The sequence below is a fragment of the Microcebus murinus genome, chromosome 13, assembly GCF_040939455.1.
Source record: "Microcebus murinus isolate Inina chromosome 13, M.murinus_Inina_mat1.0, whole genome shotgun sequence".
Taxonomy (NCBI): domain Eukaryota; kingdom Metazoa; phylum Chordata; class Mammalia; order Primates; family Cheirogaleidae; genus Microcebus; species Microcebus murinus.
In genome coordinates this window covers 59,100,751-59,125,208 of record NC_134116.1, presented here as the reverse complement: position 1 = coordinate 59,125,208, position 24,458 = coordinate 59,100,751, and the positions used below count along the sequence as shown (strand labels likewise).

General features: G+C 39.1%; 1 protein-coding gene and 1 pseudogene across 5 annotated transcripts in view; one reads left to right on the top strand and one right to left on the bottom strand.

Moving 5' to 3' along the window:
- The window catches only part of ENOX1 (ecto-NOX disulfide-thiol exchanger 1), a 511,925-nt gene that overhangs the window by 119,152 nt on the left and 368,315 nt on the right, over nucleotides 1-24,458 (top strand). The gene's annotated exons all lie outside the window — the stretch shown is intronic.
- LOC142874846 (small ribosomal subunit protein uS10-like) lies at nucleotides 639-1,102 on the bottom strand (annotated as a pseudogene).

Below are 24,458 nucleotides of genomic sequence, written 5' to 3'. Positions count from 1 at the left end.
CTATTTTACCTACTTCTTGTTTCTCCTGAACATTGGGTGTTAACTTAATGTTGAAAAAAAAATGAGTAATCCCATTCCAATGTCAATATAAAAGGGTGAAAGGTGATTGAGAGGTTTCGGCTTAAAGTTGAATACACGTGTTAGTTCCTAGCCCTTCTGGAAACTCCATTAAAATAACGTTTAAGGGAGTTTTTAAAAAGATACACACCTATAAGAACAAAGAAATGAGGCAACAGCCACAGCATTTTGGAATCACTCATCCAATATATATATAGATGAGTGGTAACTTGCTTAAAAGACCTGAGAAAATGGAGTTCTGGCAGAGGAGAAAGGAAGAAGACGACCAGTTTACACTGATAAACCCTGCAAAAGCTCAGGAATAAGAACCCCTGGAAGTGAGGGTGAAAATAGGATTAAGATTAGGACTATTGTTTTGAAGTTCAGGTCTACTCTCCAATTTTATACAAATACATAACTGCCCTTCTTCCACTCTAAAAGAGGGATGGTAGTTATGTTTTCTATAGAGATGGTAAAACAGAAGGTTTCTGGATTCAAAAGTATCAGGCAAAGTTAAAGGTAAAATTATATAGTCTTTTTCTTTTTAAACAACTTGTAACCAATTTATTAAAATAGTTGACTTACACATCTGCAATGGTGACTTCAACCTCAACTCCTGGCTCAATATCCATAGAAGTGGTCTACTTAACAGTCTCAGAAGGACTGAGCAAGTCAGTGTGTCGCTGTGGATTCTCATCTGGGAGTGATCCCATGTCTTAGAGCCTTCACCAGAAGGAGTTTTCCTTGGAGTGATTCTCAGAGTCTTGTTAGGCATCCAAACTGGACCTTTCATTTGGAGATTCTTTTCCTTTGCATCTGATCAAGTCAGTACACACCTTCTCCAGAGGTTTTTGTTGGGTTTGGTTAGGGTAATTCTAAATCAGTGAATTGCCACTGCTGGTTGCATGGGTGTGTCTCCCGCATCTTGAAAAGCCAAGGCTGTGGCATGGTGTCCTGACCAGCCTGTTTTCCCGAGAGAATGAACATTAGTGAGTGAGGAGCTGGAGTTGGGCAGACTAGAATTCCCTAGCACCTGCCAGTGCATCTTCCCCAAAAAGGTGTACTATAGTCTTGAAGTCTGGTGGGTTACATTGATTTATCAAATCCTAAGCAGCATAGCACCATCTCCCTGCTTTTTACCCTGTGAACAGCCAGGATGATGCCTGAGGAGGAGACTCCAGGAAGCTTCTCTGAGAATCTAACCTAAAAAATAAAACTCAAAGATGCTGACATCATGGATTCCTCAAAGGTGAGCCTAGCCAGAACAATCCTAACATAAACCCTATATCAATAACCCTTTCTGCCAGTCTTCCTGTTCACTTTTCAGTACCCCACCCTTAAATATCAGCAGACAACCAAGGATCATCAGACATTTAAGGAAAGACTCTGTCATGAGAGACAGAAACTAAAACATGCAAACAGAAAAAAGCCACTTGAAGGAAACAGAACCTTTGTAGAAAGAATCTTTAAAAAAACAATCATCAGTGTTTCCAGACAGATAAGATGTGAAATTACAACCATGAAACACAATGGGATTTATAACAGTTAGAAGATAAAGTTAAGGAAACTCCTTAGAAAGTGGAGTAAAAAGAGAAAGCATAGGAAACAATGTAGAAAAAATTAAGAAATTTAGAAATAAGAATATAGAAATTTAATTTATAATCTGTATGCCAGCAACACTAGATTGACAGAATTTAAAAAATGGAGGACAGAAAACCATCAAAGGAATAATTCAACAAAATTTCCCCCAAATAGGAGTTTCCTGATTAAAAGATGATAACAATATATCATCATGAAACTTTATAGCATTAGAATGTGCTCCAGTAAGTGACAGGGTAAACTAATAGAAAGACAGGAACAACAAAAGAGCCAGGTGAAAAGAATTCCTAAGGTGATGGCAAAAGAGCTCTCAAGATAACAGCTGTGCAGCAGGACTAGCCATAAACTGGTCTAAATTGGATCAGCTAGGCAGAGGGATTCAGGGGAGAGTTCTTCAAGATGGTAAAATTGATTAAATGCCTAGTGTGTTTGTGCTGAGATGAGACAAATATAGGGGAGCTTTTGGGGATAACATTATGATAAGTACATAGGAAACTAACCCAAATTAAATATAACAATGATTAACTCCAGGGAAGACAAAAAGTAATGCAGAAAAGGAGATGTAGTCATAGAATATTGCATGACCCAGCACCAGTAGTCTCCCAAAAGTTCTAATGATGTAAACATGCATATTTAATCTAACCAAAATCAGTGTGTATATCTGAGAGGATGGGAACATGAAGCATGTACATGTGTATGAAAAAAACCTAGCCCTTATCTTCCTTACTGGGAGGTGAGTAGATGATACCTAAAATTGAAAAACCAAGAAGTAGTAAGAGAAATGTGTTATTTAAATCAATGTGTCTAAATTTTTGTCTCATGGCATACACAGAAACTGATAATAATGTATTATAGTGATCTGGAGACATCTATTTGGGGAATATTAAGTAGATATAAAATTTCCAAATAAAATATTTTCAAAATTTTAAATGAGAAACCTGAGCTTGCTTTCATCAACATATATTGCTTATGTACCTGAAATGGCTAAACACAATTCTTGATCAAGATCTCAATGACTGTCTCTTCAAATTCTTCTTAGTCACTGTCAATGGGATACCACACAGGTAGTGATTTTTTAAAAAATTCCAGGCATTTCACCACTATTCCAAGTTCTACAACAGTTAAAATTGTATTTTAAAAATTCAATAGTTTTAGTTCTCTTCTTTGCTAGGCAAATACAGTCCTCTGATAATTCCAATTGATTTCAAATTCAATTGAATTTTTCCTGTGATATAATTAAAAATAATAATGTGACCTGAATTTGTAAAATGTGTGATTATTTTTAGAGCAGTCACCTCATAGGTAGCTTGGATACCAGCAAAAGAGCACATTAGACCCTCAATGGTCGGGTGTTTGGGCTCATGCCTGTAATCCTAGCACTTTGGGAGGCCAAGGTGTAAGAATTGATTGAGGCCAGGAGTTTGAGACTACCCTGAGCAAGAGGGAGATAGCATCTCTACAAAAAGTAGAAAAATTAGCCTGGTGTGGTGGTGTTTGCCAGTAGTCCCAGCTACTTGGAAGGTTGAGGCAAAAGGATTGCTTGAGCCCAGGCATTTGAGGTTGCAATGAGCTGTGATGATGCCACTGTACTCTAGCCTGGGTGATAGAGCAAGACCTTGTCTCTCTCTCTCTCTCTCTCTCTCTCTCTCTCTCTCTCTCTCTCTCTCTCACACACACACACACACACACAGAAGCATTTAGACTCAAATGAAAAGACATATTTGATACCCATAAAGATAGGATTTGGGGGGCTGCTACTTGTAGCTTTACTACATACTCCCCACACATACACAACTTTCAGGAGCTCCACTTTTAGCCAGCTGCTTCTTATATACCTAGAACACAAACTCCTCCAGCAGTTACCTGAGCTGCTTCTGCACAAAGTGCAGTGGTGCTTTCTGTAGCAGCCTATTGAAGTAGGTGTTTGTGGGAGTCTCTAATGCCTCTCAGCAGAACCTTGAGTACCATGCTTTCAGACCTTGGGGACGACGATGGCCAGGTGTGACCTGCCAGAGACACCAGCTAGCCCAGGCCCCACCTGATTCCCTGTGACCTAGAGGCATCCATACCTCATAGCATATCTGGAATCAATTCATTGCACAGTAGTGTGCCAAGGCATACCAGTTGAGAAGCTCTGATTTCCAGATGTAGAAACAAATTCCAATAATTACTTAAAGAATTGAAAGCCATTATGTCTGGGCCTAATACTATTTAGCAGTTGAAACTATGTCATGAACAAATTGGTTTAAATACAAGCTAATTAAAAAAAAAAACTCTTATGTAGTCTTATTAGATCTTTTTTGCCTTCTCAAGACATGGGAGAAAGTTGCTTTCAACTTTGTTTTCATGATGTGAGAAGACAAAATGTATACAATTATGGAGGAATATGGTCTACTTCTTAAGTATAGAGGCAGTTTGTCTATATGTTATATTTTACATCAAGGATTAAGGTAAAGAAAAGAATAAGTCTGAAGATAGAAAACTTCAATTTTTAATTAGAAGAAAAATAGAAGTTGAAAATTAATGAGAAATATAGCTGGCGTTTTGAAACTTCAATTGATTATTTTCCTGTTATCCCTTTAACATGCTCCTAGGGAAGTTAGTAATAATGATTTAAGAGAAGAGTTAGGAAACTTATAGTCATTTTTTCACTAAATTAGCTGGTTAAAAAAGAAAGGCACTTGAGAATATATGGCAGAGAACACTCTTTTGTGGAGCAGACTGAGAGCACGGTTCATTTGGTGTCTTCCATATTCAAGGCTGAAATTGGAAACAATGGTGCTTTAATTTGCTGCTTAGCTAATGGGCCTACTGATTTGTTCTCATTTTTCAGACCTCTGATATGTCCTTAAAACCCTCTCAAGGGTTTTATACTTTTAGCCTGAGGTCTCTATGCTTCATTTTTCCTTTTGTTCTTCAAACACTTACATAGCCTCTCCCTGTTTCATCTTCTAAGAGGTTCAGAATAATGTGTGGTATGCATTGAATAATTTGGACAAAGCTGGTGACATGTCTTGATGTTAAACCACTCAGAATCCTAGGAAATAGTCCCGGCTTATTTTGGCAGAAGATTAATGCCAGTGAACTTTAAAGTCTTAATTTTTTAAAATTCACATTTTTTACCAGTGATGATTGGAAAACATTGGCATTCTTTCTGCCTGCATTACGGATTATAATTGCAAATACTTGCAAAAGTGGTAGGATGGCTTCTCACTGTTTCATAAGGAGCAGAGTATTATTTTACCCCTTTAATGGCTACTAAATATTTAAAAAACAATTTTCCAAAAATATATCCATAGCTATATGTAACATGTGCATAAATCACAATGGGAAATGTATCCAGATACACATGCATAATAACACTTGCTTAGATAAGTTTATATATCTAAGGAAATTTGCCAAGAGGGAATGTCAAGTTTTGAGAGGTTTCTCATTTGAGACATCATTATAAGAAAACGTAAAAACCGGGATGCTTTCAGATGAAGTCAAGACAATTATTACTCAGGTAGTCACTACCCTTTTGCCCTAGGATTTCCTGGATGTCAGCCCAAGCCTTATGATCAGAATCAGGAATGGTAGAAAACCATGGTGAGCTAGTTATTTGGAAGGTGGGATCAAGGAAAGGTATCAGCTCTTGAACTTTCCCAGTGAGAAATGAGCAGGTGTCATTTTTGCTCGGAGATAATCTGTTGAGTAGAGATTCAAAGGAGAATAGGAACCTATTAAGGGAGAGCTGATGGGAGCAAAAGGCTTGTCCTGCTGTTTGGAGAGCAGAGTGGGTATAGCAGGTTGGGGAGAGCATGCTGTGAGTGTAGGGATAAGCTCAGAAGAGGAGAGTTAAAGGAGTCAGCTGTGGACATGTAGATCTGGAGTTGAAATTTAATTTAAGAAGAAACATTTGGAACATTTGGCAACAAGTGACATGATCAAAATGACATTTGGGGAGATGAGTCTCGCTGTGTGTTATAAAATAGCTCAGAGAGGAAAAAACAGTTGGTGCTGTCATGATAAGAATGACTACAGCACAGGGAGAAGGAGAGGGGATTGGACTTGATGACAGAATTGGTGAAGAAGACAGAAGATAAAGAGACATTATAGAGAAATTAAGTCAAGGCTGGATTGCTACTTTGGAGAACAACTCCCATCTCCACCAGTCCAAAAAAAAAAAAAAAAAAAAAACCGCACAAAAACCCAAAATGCGGAGTGTCCATTAGATTACCCAGAAAATGTCCGAATACCTATTGGAATAGGTCAGTTTTCTTCCCAGATTATAAATCATGAAACAGTGGAAATGGAACAGTTTGCAAAAGATAGAAATGTATTAAGCTGATCGATAGTTTTTTGGATGTGCTATGTCCCTCGCCCTCTCCACACCCACTCCCAGAAGATCATCCAGATGGCAGTATGTAAAGGAGTATGATCAGAGGTAGAAGTCAGGGAGGGAAGTGCAGGTCTGGACTCATCTGTGCACACACTCAGTTGGATCTGGGTATGCAGATGAGCATTCCATGCCATAGTGTGAGGAGGGGGAGGAGCAGAGGCTTGGAGCAGATACTGTGAGTACTCTGTGAAAAGGCCAAGGAACAAAAACAGAGGAGTGGTTGGAGTGGCATTAAACCCATGAATTTGTTTGATCTCAATGTAAGTGGATATTTGCTTCTTGCTTCATTAGAGCAGACAGTCTGTTCTGTGTTTTCAGGCTTTACATAAATGAAGGGACAGTTCCATCTCTCAAGACTTAGCATCCACAGAGAATTCACAACATAAACACAGCGAGGTGAGTTCCCAAACCAGCAAAGCTGAGCAGATCTTCACCCACCAGAAAGATTTTCATGAGCCCCTTCTTTATAAATACAATTCACCCTGATTCTCCTTACAGTTGATTGTGGAAATTCTTTAAGTGGGTATCAGGAAGGAAATCTTCAAAAAAATCCTGCACTCCCAAGTGGTGGGGTTATTTAAACAAAGACTACATTATGAAATCCCTTCGGATCTTGTATCAGCGTCACCAGAGAAACAGAATCTATATATTAAAGATATAGATACACACACACACACACACACACAGACACACATTTATGATATGATACACTCATATATATATACGAGATTTGTTTTAAGGAATTGACTCATGCAAATGTGGGAGCTGGCAAGTCTAAACTCCACAGGGCAGGCCAGCAGTCTGAAAACTCAGGTAACAGGTGGTGTTATAGCCTTGTGTATGAAATCTGCAGGGCAAGTTGGCAGGCTGGAAACGTAGGATTTATTTTATAGTCTTGAGGCAGAATTCCTTCTCCTGGAAACTCAGTTTTTGCTCTTGTGGTCTTCAGCTGATTAAATGAGGTCCATCCATGGTAATTTCTTTTACCTAAAGTTAACTGATTGTAGATGTTAATCACATCAATAAAATACCTTCCCAGCAACATCTAGACTAGTATTGGACAAAAAAACTGAGCACCAGAGCCTCGCCAAATTGACACATGGAACTTTACCATCATAAATCTCTTGTTTTTACTATAGTGAAGGAGCAGAGTCAGCTGTTTTTTGCCTCATTTTCTCAATGGTAAGGATTCTGTTAGTGATTCAATGGTGGTAGTTTTAGTGATGCTTTTCCTTTTCTGTCAAGTTATTAAATAAGATAGTTTGTTTGAAAAGCTGGGCAATGTTAGCACCTACCCTCCATCTCACATGGTGCCAGATGGTCTTGTCTGCTTTGCCTGGTGAGTGGGGTGGGCATGGGGAATGCAGATTTTGACTGAGCAAGGTTGTTGACTTCTCAAGCTCTGCAGTGAGACTACTCAGCTGAGTATGTGACAGTCACATGGGATGTGGGGAGTTAATATTTTCTGGGAAGAATTTTAATGTTAGAATTTACTGTCTTTTGCACATATAAATTTGAAGCCTTAATGTTATGCTCTTTTGGTTATTTGCATTTAATATGCATGCAAATTCACAATATATACTATATGCTGAGAACATAATTTATAAATCAGTACTTTCCCTGGTTGTTAGCAATTTTGGCCGCTTTAAAAATTAATACTTTGAAGAAATATATGTTTTCTAATTTATCTTTAGTTTCCAAAGAAAAATATGTAGTGCATTCTCTACCAGAAAGGTAGATCTCTGCTGTAAGGTTCTCTGTGTTTAGAAAGTTATGCATAATGCTAAAGGTTAGAATGTTTTTATTTATCTTTCCTAGGAATGGGTTTCAGTTAGGTGTTGCAGATGTTTGTTTCCATTAACAATGCTGAATAATATGTGTTTCTGTAGCGTGATTGCAGCCTACAGAATTCTGGTACATTCAGGGGTGAGTCATTTCAGTGATAAACACACCTTGAGTAACAGAGCAGCATATTGTACTTCCCAAGTGGAAGGAGGTCTGCCTGTGCTGCATAACTGAGAGCAGGAGAATCCCAGAGAGGGACTCTGTAGCCTCACTGGCTGCCATTGACGCTTGTTGTCTTGGCAACTAAAACCCAGCCATCCTTCCTTTCCCCAGGCAGGGAGCTCCAGTCATCCTTGACTCTGCCATGACCTTTTCTCCTCCCCCTTCCAATCTGTTGCAGGGATCTGCTGCGCATCTCCCAGGCAGCTTTGTATTTTCTCTTCCCAGGCCACCACCAGGTTCTGTTCTTCCCCACTTTGACGATTGAAACCTCATCACTGGCCTCCTGGTTTCTCAGCTGCTCCCCTCTTCCATTAGGCCAAAGCAAAGCCTCCCAAACTTTCCTGCCTGCTATCGAAGTGAAGTCGTCCTGCAGTGCAGACCTCCTGAGTGCAGCATTCTTTGCAGGGTGCAGACATTCATCCTTGACTTCAGCAGTCTGCTCTGGCAAACCACTGAGGATCATTTTTTAAACATTCTTCTCTCTGAGCTATACATTTTTCATGACTTAGTCACCATCCTTCCACATTATCAACCTTGTGGACTGCTTTTCCCTCTACCTTTCTAAGTTATCTCAGTCCCTCTCAAAATCAGCCCTCTTCAAGTGATAATGAGCAAGGGCTCTCAGCTGACAAGTCTTATTGTGGCACCATGACCACCACCATTGCCATAAATATTATCACAGATTTCTTTGCCAGCATGTTAGCATATTACTCAAAGCTGCACAAAATGGGCCAAATTCATCTGGCTTGCGGATTGGCTCAAAACCTAAGTCAGGGCCTCTGTGTTATCATGCACCTGGCAAAGGGCTCAAGTCGGGGTGAGAAATCATAGCTGAGCTCCCCATATGTGTCCTTGAGCACTGTTGGATCTGCCGGGATTAAGAGGTGACTTCTACTCCTCACTGCTTTTTTCTCCAACAAAGGGACATTTAGTTAGCCAAATGGTGCTAAGACACAGAGCTGAAGGGGCACCATTTGCTGTTTTAGTTTTGGGCTAAGGAAGCATCATTTACTATTAATAATTGGTAGCTAGGTACCCTATAGGCTTATTGAGGCCTTGATTTATAGAATATATGTGAGAATCAAGAAGAATAAAAGTGAAGTCTTCTAATTAGAGGGGAAACTGACAAAAGGAAGCTTGTCCTTTAGAAACTATAAATGGAGAATCTTGCTTTTGAATTACATGACAATGTTTAATGAATTCGATGTTAAACACCAGGTGAAGACAATTCTGTGATGATAATGGCATCCAGGCAAAATATTCTGCAGTGATTTCTCCTCCCCTCCTCTTCTCACCCCCTTTTCTTGTTCCTACCCTTCTCCTCCCCTACCTCTTCTTCCTTTTTTGATAGTAATCATAGTGGCTAATAAATGCATAAAACATTCTGACTGGCTCAAAGATGCATTTTATGGGGCTTGATTGGATCATAGGTAACTCCAACCACAGAGGTCTCCTGTGCTATGAGCAGAGCAGCTTTCTGATTGTCATAGAATGTTTAGGGACATGGAAACCACAGGCTTGATTCACACAGAGCTCAGGAGCCCTGAGTGTAAGAACTTGAGCCTGACTGACTTTTGGAGTTCAAACATGCACTGATCTCTTCCATGGCTTGGGATTCCCCAGAAGAGGCTAGATGGAGGGAAAGTGACAAGATCCATGAGAGAAAGCCATGAGTAAAGAAATCTACCAATGTGGACCAGACTGAGCTGCAGGGTTTGGATGTCCAAGGGCTCAGTGGTTCCAGGCACCTCCTCTGACCTAACCAGCTTCCCCTCAACTCCCCCTGCTAACAACAGACTCCTCTTCACACAAACAGGTATGCTATGGCATAAACCAGGGCTCTGCTGTAAAACAGGGCTCTGTAAACTATGGCCCTTGAGAGAAATCCAGCCTGTGGCTGTTTTGGTAGGGCTCAAGGCCTATGAGTTGTTTTTACATTTTTAAAGGGTTATTTTTAAAAAGCAAAGAAGAATGTACTACAGAGACATATAGTCTACAAAAGCTGAAATGTTTACTATCCAGCCCTTTACAGATAAAGTTTGCTGACTCCTGCAAAGACCTAGTCATTGATACCTAACAGTGCTGCCTTGGCAGCCCTGTTATAAAACAGCAAGGCCAAAGAGCAGAAATGGCCCCCTGCCAGCTAGGCCTTGAGGTTGGTGTTGTAGAGGAAGTCATCTGCCCCTGTCAGAGGTGTTGACTGTGACATGCGGGAGGCAGAGTGACCAAGGTCAGTGGAGCAGAGGAAAAATGTCAGAGACTGGGGAGAAGGGTTGTCCAGTGGTAGGCCCTAGGTCTGTTTGTCTGGTAGATGTCATTCCCACCATCCAGGAAGTCCTGGAGGGAGAAGCTGAGGTGGGGGATCCTAGGAAAAGCTCAGGCTTACTGCACGTCCATGGCTGGAGTGCAGAGAATTGAGATTTAGGCCATTGCCTTAAAGACAACATATTTGTAACACCATGAGTGGAGAGATCAGGGGACTTTTGGTTTTTATTTGTTCTATAGTTTACAAAGTCTTTTTTTAAAATTTGTTCTGTGGTTTACAAAGTCTTCCTCATTTTATAATTCTGAATTCAGAAGCAGGCAGAATGAGTGTTACTATTGACCTCAACTTATAGACAAAAATAGGATTGATTCTTGGTCAGGAACATCTCTTCTTCAAGGTCATACAGTTATTATATGGTAAAGTTGGAAATCCAGATATTCTGGCTCTAAAACCTGAGCACCATTCTCATCCTACCCATCCTACCCCTAACACAAAAGTCTTCACATTCAATGTTGTTGAAGTCTGTTTTTAAGTTCAAACACCAGAAATGGTTAGAATAGCTCCAGAACTGGAATCATTTTGTGTCCCAGCTTAATCACCTTGTCACACGGGAAGAGATATGTGGAACAAACTCCAACCAGAGTGTAAAAGGTAGACTGTACTGCTCTGGGTTGTTTATGTATGTCTTGGAACTCTGGGTTGAGACAGATTACTTGGATGTGCTAGTTTTACTTTCATAAAGTACCTATGAAAGGAGTAATTGTGAGAAATAATTATTGAGACTGTGGCATCCTTAAAAATTGGAGCTGTTTTCACTATTTTACTGTATACATTTGAGCAAGGCATTGTGCAATAAATAAATCGAGTGGCCTGTTCTGTGTTTGTATGATTTGGATATCAAAGGCCATCATTCCTACATGATATGACAGGAAAGAGAATTTTATACACTTACTTGCTACCTTTCTGCCTTGATATGTTTGTCATAATTAAATGTGCAGTGGAGCCAGCTGTGGTCTGCAGAGGCTCTAGTGCTCTGAGTCTAAACCTGAGCAATGGATTTGGTGTTGGGGCTGTTGTCACTGATACGTGCCACAGCCAGCCACAGGGAAATCCATCACAGTAATAGCAATCTAGCTGTCTTGGGAATCTAACCACATCCATATTCAGATAAGGAGAACACTGAGTGCTCTCACAGAGAATGATATCCAGGGACTCTGAAATAATGCTGCCTTTACACCGTTCATAAAATATGTTAAAAAATAAAGTGCTAAAAGTCATGCTTGTGAAGAGTGAGGACAGGGAAATGAGAGTAGCAATTCACATAGTGCACTTTTCCTTAGAGCAAGGAGTCTTGTCAATTTCTCAAAATCGGTGTTTCAGCTCTTCCAGCACCCTTTTGAAGGCTGGGTCAGCCACAGGCTAGCACTTTATGAGCTCACTTGGACGTTTGCTTGGCCAGCAAGTATCATTTCTTTGAGAGCCCTGCATCCCCCCAATCTGGGGTTTCTGTCCCCCCAGCTCTGTTCCCTTTATTCCCTCTGTCATCCTTCTGTTTTATTTTCTTCACAGCACTTTTCACTATTTGCCATTGTCTAATTTATTTATTGGCTTTTATAGTCTCTCTCATCTCTGGATTATAAACTGCCTGGGAGCAGAGGTGACTGATTCTCTGGCTCACTGTTGATTTGGTAGCACACAGAGCAGCGCCTGGCCTGTAGTAGGTGCTCAATAAATTCACTGAGCGAATCAAAGAATGAATGGGTGAGTAAGTATGTGCTTTCTTGTTACTTAATACAAGTATAGGGCCCAGTACTAGGTTGTGGTCTTTCCCTAGTGGAAGAATCTTGAGAGATTATATTAGTTTTTTATTGTTGCAGTAACAAATTACCATAAGCTTAGTGGCTTAAACAACACAGATTTATTATTTTACAGTTCTGGAGGTCAGAAGTCCAACACGGTTCTCACTGGGCTAAAATAAGGTGATAGCAGGGCTGCATTCTTTTGTGGAGACTCCAGGGGAAACCCATTTTCTTGCGTTTTCCAGTCTCTAGAAGTCACACTCATTTCTTGATTTGTGCCCCCTTTCTATCCCCAAAGCCAACAATGGGAGGTCAGGTCCTTCTCATGTTTCCATCTCTCCAATCCTCTACAGCTGGAGAAGGTTCTCTGCTCTAAGGACTGACATGATTAGACTGAGTTTACTTGGATAATCCGAGATAATCTTCCATCTGAAGGTCCTTAACCTTAATCGAATCTGCAAAGTCCTTTTTGCCACGTAATATATTCACAGATTCTGGGGAATAGATCCTGGAAGTCTTTGGGGGAAGGTCATCATTTGCTCAGCACATGAATTTACTCACAAAAGAGGTGTAGGAGTTGTCAAGCTCAAAGCCTCATTTATCTTCCAGAATATATATTGTGAAAGAGAAAGTCTTGCCAAGTCATTCATTCATTTAACAAGAAATATTTGTGGAGCTTGTTGCATTCTCCATGACAGTTTTGTTCTGATGGTAGAGTGAGCCTAGATTGTTGTTTGTAGGGTTGGGCATGGGGACCCTGGGGAAGTTCACCTAAGTTCACCACTAGGCCTGACAGGCAAAACCTGGGTTGCTAACCAGGGTGGGATCGGGTGTCCAAAGGGAACTCACAGCAGCTGTAGTGGCAAGGATGGTGGTGACCGATAATACTTATTGAGTACAGGTCTGTTTGGAGTAATTTATTTAACTTATGCAATCTTTACATAGTCATATAATAAATGTGCTGTTATTATCCTCATTTTACAGATTATGATGAAACTAAAGCACACAGAGGTTAAATAAGATCACACAAGGTTGCCTAAGATCACACAACTGATGGGTGACTAACCAGGATTTAAACATCTCAGGCAGTCTGTCCTCCACCCTGCTCCCTAACCACCGTGCTCCTCTGCTCCTATGAGCCCGTTAGAGAGTGGCTAGAGTGGTGCTGAGGAGGAGCGTGTTATGTATTGTGCCACTTGCCGAACCATCTGTTGAACTTTAGGGTTTTGGGAAGTAGAGAGAACGGAATGGTCAGAGGCCCTGAGTTTGTGTCTGCTTCATTAGTTACCAGATCTGGGCCAATTCACTGAGCCAGTGTGAAGAGAGAATATGAATTCTGTTTGTCTACATCTCCAGTGTGGAAGAAGGATCATGAGTGATTATGGGGAAGTGCTCTGTAAATGCTGGATTACTATCCATGTGTCTGGAGGAGGAGGTGAGGAAGGGAAAGTGCAATCACCTTGGCACCCTGAGAATCTATCTGGCTTGTGTCAGAAAAACTGGGAAAAACTGGAGAGCGTGAGGCGTGCACTTTTCTTCCTGTAGACTCCATGAAGGAGGCTGATTGACAGCAGGGATGTACATGTTGGCCAGTGAGAGTGTGTAATCGCTCAGGGCATGAGAAGGGTATCTTCCTCAGTGTATAGACGAGGGCTCTGATAACCCAAGGGTGGTCATCAGAAGGGAAGCCTCCTCCACCTGCCTCCACAGTCTCATTTTAGTAGCTATAAGGTGGCCAGGCAATCCCAAGAACGTTATGTACCAAGATGGTATTCTTTAGTGGGTTTTGTCCTAATTGTGTAAGCAGAAATGACAGCTGTGAGTTCTAGGCTTCAGAGGGAAGAGTAAAAACTTACCTTGGAGCTAGCCAACATCTGCTGACACTTATTCAATTGATCGTAGGTAACTCTCAAGAGCACACAAGGGTCTAAGAGCCTTTACCCTGCCTGTAAGCTAACTAGTTAGCCTGCCCATTCTCATACATGCTAGCAGAAGATGCAAAACTCCTGGGTCAGACACTAAGGACTTTATTGCTCATGGCGCAGCAGGCAGCATGGGCTTCATGCTGTCATCTTGGTTCCCCTGGTCCCCAACTCCCTTGAGGATAATGCAGGGCCCCAGGGGATGCTTCACATATGGTGGGTCCATGTCAAAGCAGAAGAACACAGAGCCTAGGAAATCACCAATCTCATAAACAGGTCCTGGCACACTTGCCCAACCTTTGCCCTGGAGGAAGGCATTATCTTTATGACCTCAGCCAAAAACAAAACTATCTTTTGTCCTGGACACATCTTTATCCTCCATTCTCTCAGGCTGTTTGCTTTACAGACATCCTTGCAAAGGTAGTATGATACAAAATATGTTTCAGGATGGAGAATTGTCCCCTGGTAGAAACTAATTTATAATTAGTTAAATTTCTAATAATAATCATAAAAGTTGTTTTTCTTTATACAGAATTTTACCAGTGAATTGGTATAATCCGAATTCTGTTTGGGAAGGAAAATTTACTTTCTAATTCTCTTCCCTTAGTGAGTTCTACTTAATAATTTGGAACAGGGATTTAGCCAAACCTGTTGCTTCAATACGCAGTTTTCATAGAGCGCAAAACATCCAATGAGTTGGTAATTAAATGATATTTTAATGAAAGTTTGTTTACATGGAATGTACAAAGTGCATATGGTTGATTGTCTCTTTGATCAACTTTGGTTACAGGAGTAAATGAAAGTATAAAATTTGTGCTTTGACGATGGATGATGCTAACTGAAGCTTATGTAAAGATTTTTACTTAGAAGAGCACACAATTTTCTTTGATTTCCATCATAATTTCCTAGGCAAATTCTTAATGGGAAAATTATTTGATATAAAATATGCTGTCTTTATTTATAGTCATGGTTAAAAATTGTAGACCTATCACTGCCTACTCAGTGTGTAATCAGTGATAAATTGAACACAAATTGTATAATCCATGTGATAATTGAACTGTGGATATATTTTTTAGGTTTAAGCTTAATATAACCACAAGGTACTATAAATGTCAGAACTTCGAGGACTCACATTCTATCTGGGCTTGGTGCAATACTATGAACATGGTTTTAAATGCAGCTGATCTGAAGTGAAAGCCAGCTCTTCCAATTCCTAATTCTGCAGTTTTAACTAAAATATCTGAACCTTGGTTTTCTCATCTATAAATTGTATATAATGATTACTGTGTAATAGGATAGTTGTGTGGTCTACACGAAATAAGTTATTTGAAGCTGATGCATTCTTTTAATATTGTAAAGGGAATATTACAGTCAGTTCAGGCCCATTATAAAGTTTTTTTGATTACTTTCAGCTTGGATGAAGCTTTAAATTCTTAGTTAAATTCCTTCTCTAAAGTACTCATTTATTGTCTATTATTTTTCTAGTTATCTAGGTGCATTGGGGAATTAAAATCATCATTTAAAAATCATCCCATGGATATCAAAAGCTCATAAATTGTTAGATGCTAATGGGAAAGTCAAGAATCTGCTTCAACTTATAATTGTAGGCATACACAGAGCTATCTAGGGAAATGCAAGGGTTGGCTTAAATTCCCAGAATAAAATACTTTGCAGCTTTCAAAACATGTCACTCACTATAAAATTAATTTAATTATTTACCAGCTACACACCTCCTAATCAAGGTTGAAAGTATGAAAGACCACAGGGAAGAATGGCCAGTTACCTTTCTATTATAAGTGCCATTATTAAGAAATAATGACAGCTCACATGTGTGTGATGCCCTTGGTTTTATGGGAAATCAGGAACTGAATATTTTAAAACTAATTACAATTAATTAAGATGACTAAAAGAGCTGTGACAGTTCAGGATTCTATTTTTATCGACTGAATCAATCTCTCCAATGAAAAGTAGGAGAGAGATTTTAGATTTGACAAACAACTTAGAAGCTTTGCGGTGGGGATGGAATGAGACAGCACTCGCAGAAGACTGTTCAGAGAAGAGTAGACTGTTTAGTCTACTCTTTAAGCCACTTCTGTATTTTGAATGTAAAGGTAGACATGACCGAGAGGTAGAGGAAGAGAGAAAGAAGTTAATGTGTTTCAGCAGTAGAATGATGGAAGATAAATGCTTTCTCCCGGTGTGTAAATCTAGATTTGTTGCTACCATGTAGAAAATAGCACTACATCATAATGCCAGCTAAATATACATGTATATTTGTGTGTGTATTTATGTATCTCCAGGATATCTTCAGATTATATATAAAAAGGGCTTTACTTAGTAGGAATTGGGTTAAATATTTACTTCTTGCTAAGTATTACCATATGCCTCAACTTTTAAAATAGTAGCTATTCCAAAAGGAGAAAACAAACCAAACAATTTGGAAGATACATCAAAGCTTGTTTCAATTGGTTGTTAATGGAGGTAATTGGATAACATTGATGTTATTTCTGTTGAGTCCAGCTCAACAAAAATAAGCATCTACCATAGTTGGGTGGAGTGCTGTGCTGGCTCTGTAGTGACTACACTGATTCTGATCATTAGCATATCTTCTCAGTTCATTCACCACTAGTGGTAGACAGTGGGGAACACAGACACGATGGACCCACCCTTAGTCCTTGGCATCCCATGTAGGAGATGGGGTTTCTGAGTCTAACCATCGTCCTTAAGAACCTTATAATATGGTAGAGAAGCCTGCACATTGGTGAGACAGAACGTGTAGAAACATGTAAATCAGTGTATGATAACAATTTTTCTTCAAATGATTTCTTTAAAAAATGACTTGGGTTCATTTTTATAGGTAATATTTCCCCCCACATAATTGTAATTATTTTATTTAATATTGTGAAAGGCAGTGAAATTAGTGTTTTTTCCTCTTCATTTGCTACTTGTATTTTTCTTTACCTTGGACTCTGTATGATCATAGACATAAATATTCCATAGCTTTTGGCACAAACACACCTGTAGCATAAATGAGGAATTAGAATATCAGCTCAAGTGAAGGTAGTTTAAACTCTGGGCAGGTAGTTTAAACTCTGACAGGAAAATGGATAATTCCAATGAATAGGGTTGTTGAAGCTACAGCAAGTTATCTGCAAAAAACAGCAGGGTCAGCATTTTTTAGATAGTATCATGGAGGAGTAGTTAATTAAGTGAAGGAATCTAATCCCAGAAGAATCTTGGGGAAATGGGTTTATACTTTCTTTTCCTTGAACATGGGGGCAAATTGGTCTTTGGTTCTCCTGTAGCCATCTCTTGTGTGCTTCTGCCCTAAGTTCTGCTTCTATTATTTTAAAAATCATTTTTATTGAAATGACCTTAGTGTCAGTGACACTAAATTTAATTACTTTTCTAAAAATACTGTCCTTCCCAATAATTACTTCGATTCACAATTAATTAAAGTGTAACATGGTGGAAACATTCTTGTTTAAACTCTTCCTGTTCATCACCTTATTGATTTATTTATTTATCACCAGTGACTAACTTGGTATGAGTAGTATTTCTCTTAGCTTCCAGCTCCCAGATTTTTCCTGATATTGATTACATTTTGAGAGATTCAAAGCAAGCAGACCATAAAAAGAGGCAGGTAAAACTGGACCTGGGTGTTATATGTGTGTGTGTGTATGTATGTAAGAGAGTTGTTATCCTATTTGTAGGATAATGGCAGGATCTTTTGAAATTGGAGGCTGAGTTTTGTAGTGTTTATTAGCATATGTAAATTTGGGTAAGTTATTAAGTAACTCTTTTAGCTTTTTTGTTTCCTCTTTTGTAAAGTTAGGATGATAATATATAATGATTTTGTTGTGGATTAATTGATGAAAAGCACCTAACAAAGTGCCTGATATGTATTCAATGTTCAATAAATATTAAATATTAACATTATGACTTATAATGGTCATTTTTATCTTGATTATTTATGTTTTAGGACTTAATCAAACTGAAAAGCTTCTTTTAATTTGCAGTATCTTTATAGGCACATGAAAGTTCTTTTAAAGATTTTTCTGTTACTCTGTGTTACTTCTCATCTCTGATTTCTGAAGAATTGATTTAAATCACATAATTCCTTATAGAGAGTCAAGGGCTTTGAGGCAGGATCATGTCTTATCTTTGTGTACATCACTCTGGGATAGCACTTTATTCAGAGTAGGTTCTCAACAAATTTGGACAAAACCCTGGGGTATGGAAGAGGGAGGCCTGAATTTAGTTTTTGTTTCTTACTAGCTGTGGGGTTTCTTGAGTTACCTTTCTGAACCCAGGATTTTTGAGATTGTAAAGCCAGATTTGGAAACAGAAAGGCCTAAGGTTTGGGTTCTGGCTTTGTTGCAGTCTGGTCCAAGATATATGGCATTTCTTGGTCAGATATACCTTTGATGCCTTTTCCAAATCTATAAATATTTGCTCAACATTTATTTAATGTAGGCATAAGGGGAAATGACTTTTAGCTAATAAAAATGTAATATATATTTAGATTCACTAAGTCATTTTCTTTCTTTGACCCAGGCAGGATCAATGGTCTGGGGAAAAAATAATGAAAGTTTTTTCTATGTTTTATTTATTGTCAATTTTGCTGCAGTTTATTTGTGTGTGTGTGTGTGTGGGTGGGTGGGTGTGTATGTTGTGTGTGTGTTTTCAAAATCAAGCAAGTAATTGGGAGGGATATTAAAAGATTTAAATCTTAAATAATAAAACATCTCACTTTCTTTACTCCACGAGCATCAGCTGTGCTTATTTGACTTTACAATTTTAGCAGGCAATATCGATGAAATATTCAAATGAGACAGATGATGCTGGGCAGGTGTTCTTTGTATAGATGGGTGGAGGAAGAGGGAGCAGACTTTTTTCCAATTGAGAGTATTAGTTATGAAGGATTACATTTGAATTGATTGGTGCATATTACTCAAGTAACACTTTAGCACTCTAAAAAAATTGTTTCCTGAGGAATTGGCCTGTTGTTCTGAGCCTGCTTGTCACAGATTTCTGTGTATCGAGCATCTAGAAGAACATGGTAAGTAGTAGGCATGAAGAACATAGTATATTTTCTCATGTCTGATCCACCATGGATTGCTGCATGCATTAACAGTGTTTTAGAAGGAAAAGAGAGAACATAACAACATTTAATAAAGATACTACTTTCAGATATGTCTTATTTTCAAAAATGTTCAAATGTGAAACAAGCATGCATCCTGGAACTGAGGAGCAATGGTAGTAGATATGATCAGGATCAACCTGAAATTTAATTTTTTTCCCTTAGAAAGATGACATTTTTCAATAGAGCATAAACTTATTGCATAGTTTCAACTACTCAGATTAAAAACAGATGCTCTTTTTTGAGGGTAGGTTATCTAATTTTAATGTAATAATATTGGGAAAATATTGTGAGATTAATTTTGCAAGTTGGCCAGAATATGTATTTTTATATAATAATATCAAGAATAATAATAGATGAAGATTTTTAATTTATTTAAAACAGCATTGAAGAAAATTCTAGATAAAGCACTTACAGATGTGAAGTCTATTTGTGAAGTCTAAAACATAAAAACTATGCTGGGTCAGACTCATGGTCTATCCAGTGACACCACAGATGTGTTATGGAAGGTTGCTTGTCCACCCTAAAGATTAAGAGCTTGTCCCCAAGTCCGACTGCCCAATCAATGCCTTTTATTTTCAGTTCATTTCAGTTAGCAAATATGAATCAAATCAGGTACTGGTGATCTTAGCCTTATGTCGATGTATCTTAAGTACAAAACTTTTAAAGAAAATTGTGGGTCCTTAACAGTTACAATGGTTTGTTCTCATTAATTAATTTTACTTAATTTTCTGCACTTTTTCTCTTAGTGAAAAATTTTGCATATGTCACTTTTTAATTTTCTGGTAAATGTATGTGCCAATTCTTTGCTGTTTGTAGTTCCCAAAAAGGTATTAATACTCCTAGAACAAGGGAAAACTAAAACAAAATAACCAGATTTGTGGGAAGTTTTAATCTGAGCCTGAAGCCAGTGAATTTATTACATAATACCATCCAACAAGAGTAGTTTGAAAAGTCAATATTTATATATATTACACATGGATAGCATCTTTTGTCATCAGCTATTTCATAACAGTCTGAAGTTAGATGAGACTGTGCCCCTCCTCCCACACAAACACACTTACATAAACACACATATGAACACAGTTTATACAAACAGACTGTGAAACAACCTTGGAGAATAAAATACATAATCATAAATAAATAAAGACACAGCAATGCTGCTGGGAGGTACAAGGATTAAAAAAATAACAGCCATTTGATTCTATTATCACTTACTATGTACTGCACAGATTTAAACTTTTTGGTTTAGTTGGCAAGAAAGTTTATTAGGTTAGAAACCAGTTCTTTAAATGATAGTCTTTGTAAAAGCTCAGTGCATTTAAGGAAACTGTCTCTGAATTAGGGGGTCAAATATTATAGTTTTCTGAAAAAGACCCTAGACACTTGTGGTGATAGTGTGAATTAATTCTATTTCCTTGGGTGAGGTCTCACTGTGAAGACACAATGCACCACTTTGGCTGAGATGCTGTTTTCAATAAATATGGAAATTATGGCTTCCAGTACTGTGGCATGCAATGAAATCTCATGGGAAATAGCTTGAATCTATGTGATAGATTTGAAATTAATTCTTACCCCCCTCCCTGAAGTAACCAACCTATATTTACAAGATGTATCATTATTTCTTGGCCATCCAGAAAGATGAGTAAATGTAGTCTTATTTTGTGGAATGAGATTGCGGCAGTAAAAATTTCTAGTCCATATATCCTCTTTTAGGGGACAAGTTGAACAAAGCAGGCTATGATTTTATGAGTCGAGCAAAGTGGGCTGTGCTTTTGTAAGTTAGAGTTGCTCTCTGACCCCTTTCCCTGCTTTGGCTTTGGTTTTCTCTAATGACTCTCAGCAGAAAATTATTGATTTGGGTCTTTCCCTTTGCCAGATGAGGATGGTTTTGTAATGATGGGTTTCAAAGTAAACCCGTGTTCTCAACCTTGTGAAATCCTGGTAGGACAAAGTTGAAATGTGCCTGTCATTTTCATATTATTTGTGAAGGAGCCATTAGAGATTTATTATACTATAAATTTGAGGGGGGCAGCTGTTAGTAAGAAGGGAGAAATGGTAGATGCAAAAGTGGTTTGAAAATTTCCTTAGATAAAGCAGAGCGAATCAGTGAGCATTTTTTAGAGTGTTATTCTTAAATGTCTTGAATTCCAATGTGGCAACTGCCCACCGAGGTCAGAAAAATCTGATCTCCATATGCTCTGAATTTGCCTCCTGCTATGTCAGTGTCTGCGAATAGGAAGGGCCGTGAGCAGGCCTAGCTGCCTCCGGATGTCTGTGGGTTGCAGACCGTCAGGGCCAAAGGCTCGCCAACATGCTATTGATTTTCCCCCCTTGTTTTAGGGACTAGTATTTCTGAGTGTCCTCCTTAACTTTCTATATCATCTGTGGCAAATAGCCTGTTTTCTTTAAATGGTGGTTTACCAGTTGAACAAGACATAATAGTAACCCTGCCTTGATCATTTCAAAACTTCTGTGGAATATTTTGAGCTCTTGGTAAGTTGATTCTGAAAATATCTAGGGCATGAGCATTGTGTCAGGATTGGAATTCCATGAAAGATGAGGAGCTCTGAACTGAACACACTAGGCTTTATATAGCAGGACACCCAAACAGTCCCATTAGAAAGGGTACATGTTTCTCCATACAATTAGGTCCATGTCGTATGTGGCTCTGCTCTATTCCCCTAATTATGTGCAAAGTCCATTTATCTTTAACTGTCATCTGGACAATCCCAACTCTTCATTTTGCAGCTCAAAAAGTTGTAACTTGATCAGAGTTGCAAATTGAGCTATGACAGGACTTAGGGTCCAAACCTGTCACTTATGGTCCTGTTTTCCCCAGTGTACCATGTAACATGGAATGTGTGCTTGTCTGCCTTTCCTCCCTCCCTTCCCCCTTTTTTCTTAGTTGATTTTCCAAGCTGCAACTTCTTGCCTGGTAATTGTTTACTGTGTTCTGGTCAGTCACTCCCTCAGTGACTGACCCCCCTCCTCCTGACCTTCTTAATACTGTTCCTTCCTGATCTGCCTTCTTGGATCTGTGCTGTTGCCGTTTCTACTTTTCAAAGGATTTCTGTGAACCATGCTGGAATGTTTTGGACATCTCATTTGGAGTGTGATTATTTGAATAATTGAGAGTGTCAAAATAATTTTACTAAGAGAATATTTGTAATAAGAGCTTCATAACAAAAGTTCATGGGCTTTAAGAGCTTTCAGAGGGGGCCACAGAGACTATTGGGATGTGAAAATCCAGGCCCTGGAGGGTGGAACGATGATGCTTAGAGTCAAACGGCAGCTTACACTGGAGCCTGGGAAGGCACTGGATTGTCTGCCGGCTCTTCCAGAATCATCTTCCTGTCAGGATTGGGTTTTTGCCATGTTCCCTGGTTCTTGGTTCTCAGGACCAAAGCATGGTTACTGGTACAGAGTCAACGGAATGAGTGAGCAAGCCAAAAAGAAAGGTTTATTAAAGCACAGTATGCTCTGGTGTGAACGGGTCTGTCTCCACAGTAGAGAAGACCCTGGGTTTTTAACACATTTTTACTATTAGGTCTACATCTTATGGTATGCTAACTGGTGGGCAAATATTCACTTTGATCCCAGGAAGATGGGTGGAGATTTCCTGGAACCGGGAGGTGCTCCCTTAACTTGTCCTTATCATGACATTTGTAAACTGTCGTGGCCCTGATGGGTGTGATTTTTACTATGTTTATGAGGTCATTTCTGCCAAGGACTTGTCAGCTCATCTGTGTGCCTGCCCCGAGGTGTTTGTTTCTGTGGTTGGGCATCTCTTCAATATGTGGTTTTCTTACCCTTCTCTAATTGGCCAGCAACAGTATTTCTACCCAGTATCTTTCCCATACCTTGCCTCTGCCTGTTTCCCCTTCCTCCTGGTCCCTACCTAACATTCCTGTGATTCCATGAAACAGTGATTAACCACAGACTTTAAATGAGAAAACTTCACCTTTGAGAAGATTCTATCCCTTGAAACTGGATGTGATGTTATGCTACTACTACTGCTAGTGGGAGACCCATCGATGGTGTTTGCTGTGTTACTGTAATTTGCATGACTCTGGGTGTGGTACCCCATGCTCATAACCTGTTGTCAGCTCTGCCATTTGGTGCCTCTTAGTAACAACAGAACTTCTGTTCTGCCCAAGTTCTCAAGCCTCAGGCAACCTGAGGTGGTGTAGGTTGGTCAGAATTCTCTTCTTATTCAATCATTTGGTCCCACACTAGGAATGAGGCCCCCGCTAGCTGTGCTGAGCTGGGCTACCCCAGAAGTCCAGTCCTGGGAGAGGGCCCTGCTGCTTCTCCATTAATAGGTAGCTGTGTGCTAACCATGGCAGGAGGGCTTCCAGGTACTGCTGCCTCACTTTCTGCATGTTGCCCAAGTTCCTGAAACTTTCTAGTTTTCTTTTGCCACTGAATTAAGGTCATAGTGAATATTATGCTTTGCCCACTGCAGCGCACATGTGCACATATGTACATACACACACACACACACTCTAAGACACTCTTGCTCTAACTGTAAGGCTAATGAAACTGCAAGGCTCCTTTGCCGTCTTATCTTGCTATGAATAGCTGACAAGAGCCAACAAAATCCTGATATAGATGATATTTTACTGGTGCTGTACAATTTTAAACATTTCTCACTTCTTACCTGGAAATTACAGGAAATATACAAACTGAACATAAATTTCTACATTTAAAATAAACATGAGAGGTATTTTTCTAGCACATTTATCTCCAAAAGAAAAAAAATCATATAACGATTCTTTCCACATTATATTTTTTACTATGTTTCTTTAGAGGGACCATCACTAAATGCTGAGTTGTTAATACAATTGTGACTTTGTTTTGTATAACGGGCATTTGTTCAAACAAAGAAATGCTTATCAGTAGAAATGATAGCTGTGATAAATGGCCTAAGCTGTCATGCTTACCTACTATTTTCTAGTGGAACTAAATTCTAGTTTTAAGTCTGAACAAAACTAAGCCGCATGTCTTTTCCAGTGGAGCTTCCATCTACCACAGATTATTTATAGAGTTTTATTTTATACCCCCTTTTGGAGTCTATGCTCTTTCATCACTTCACAGGTATTAATCCCCTATTCATCCCTCACTGTTTACCTTTATTTCAGCTTTTCTATATTCCTTAATTCTTCCCTTCATTCCTTCCTCTCCCTTTGCTTCTTCACTTCAGAGCAGCTGCCATAGAAACATTTCCCTGTTCTCTGCACATACACACAATAAATGGGTTATTGGTCCTTGGGGGGAATTA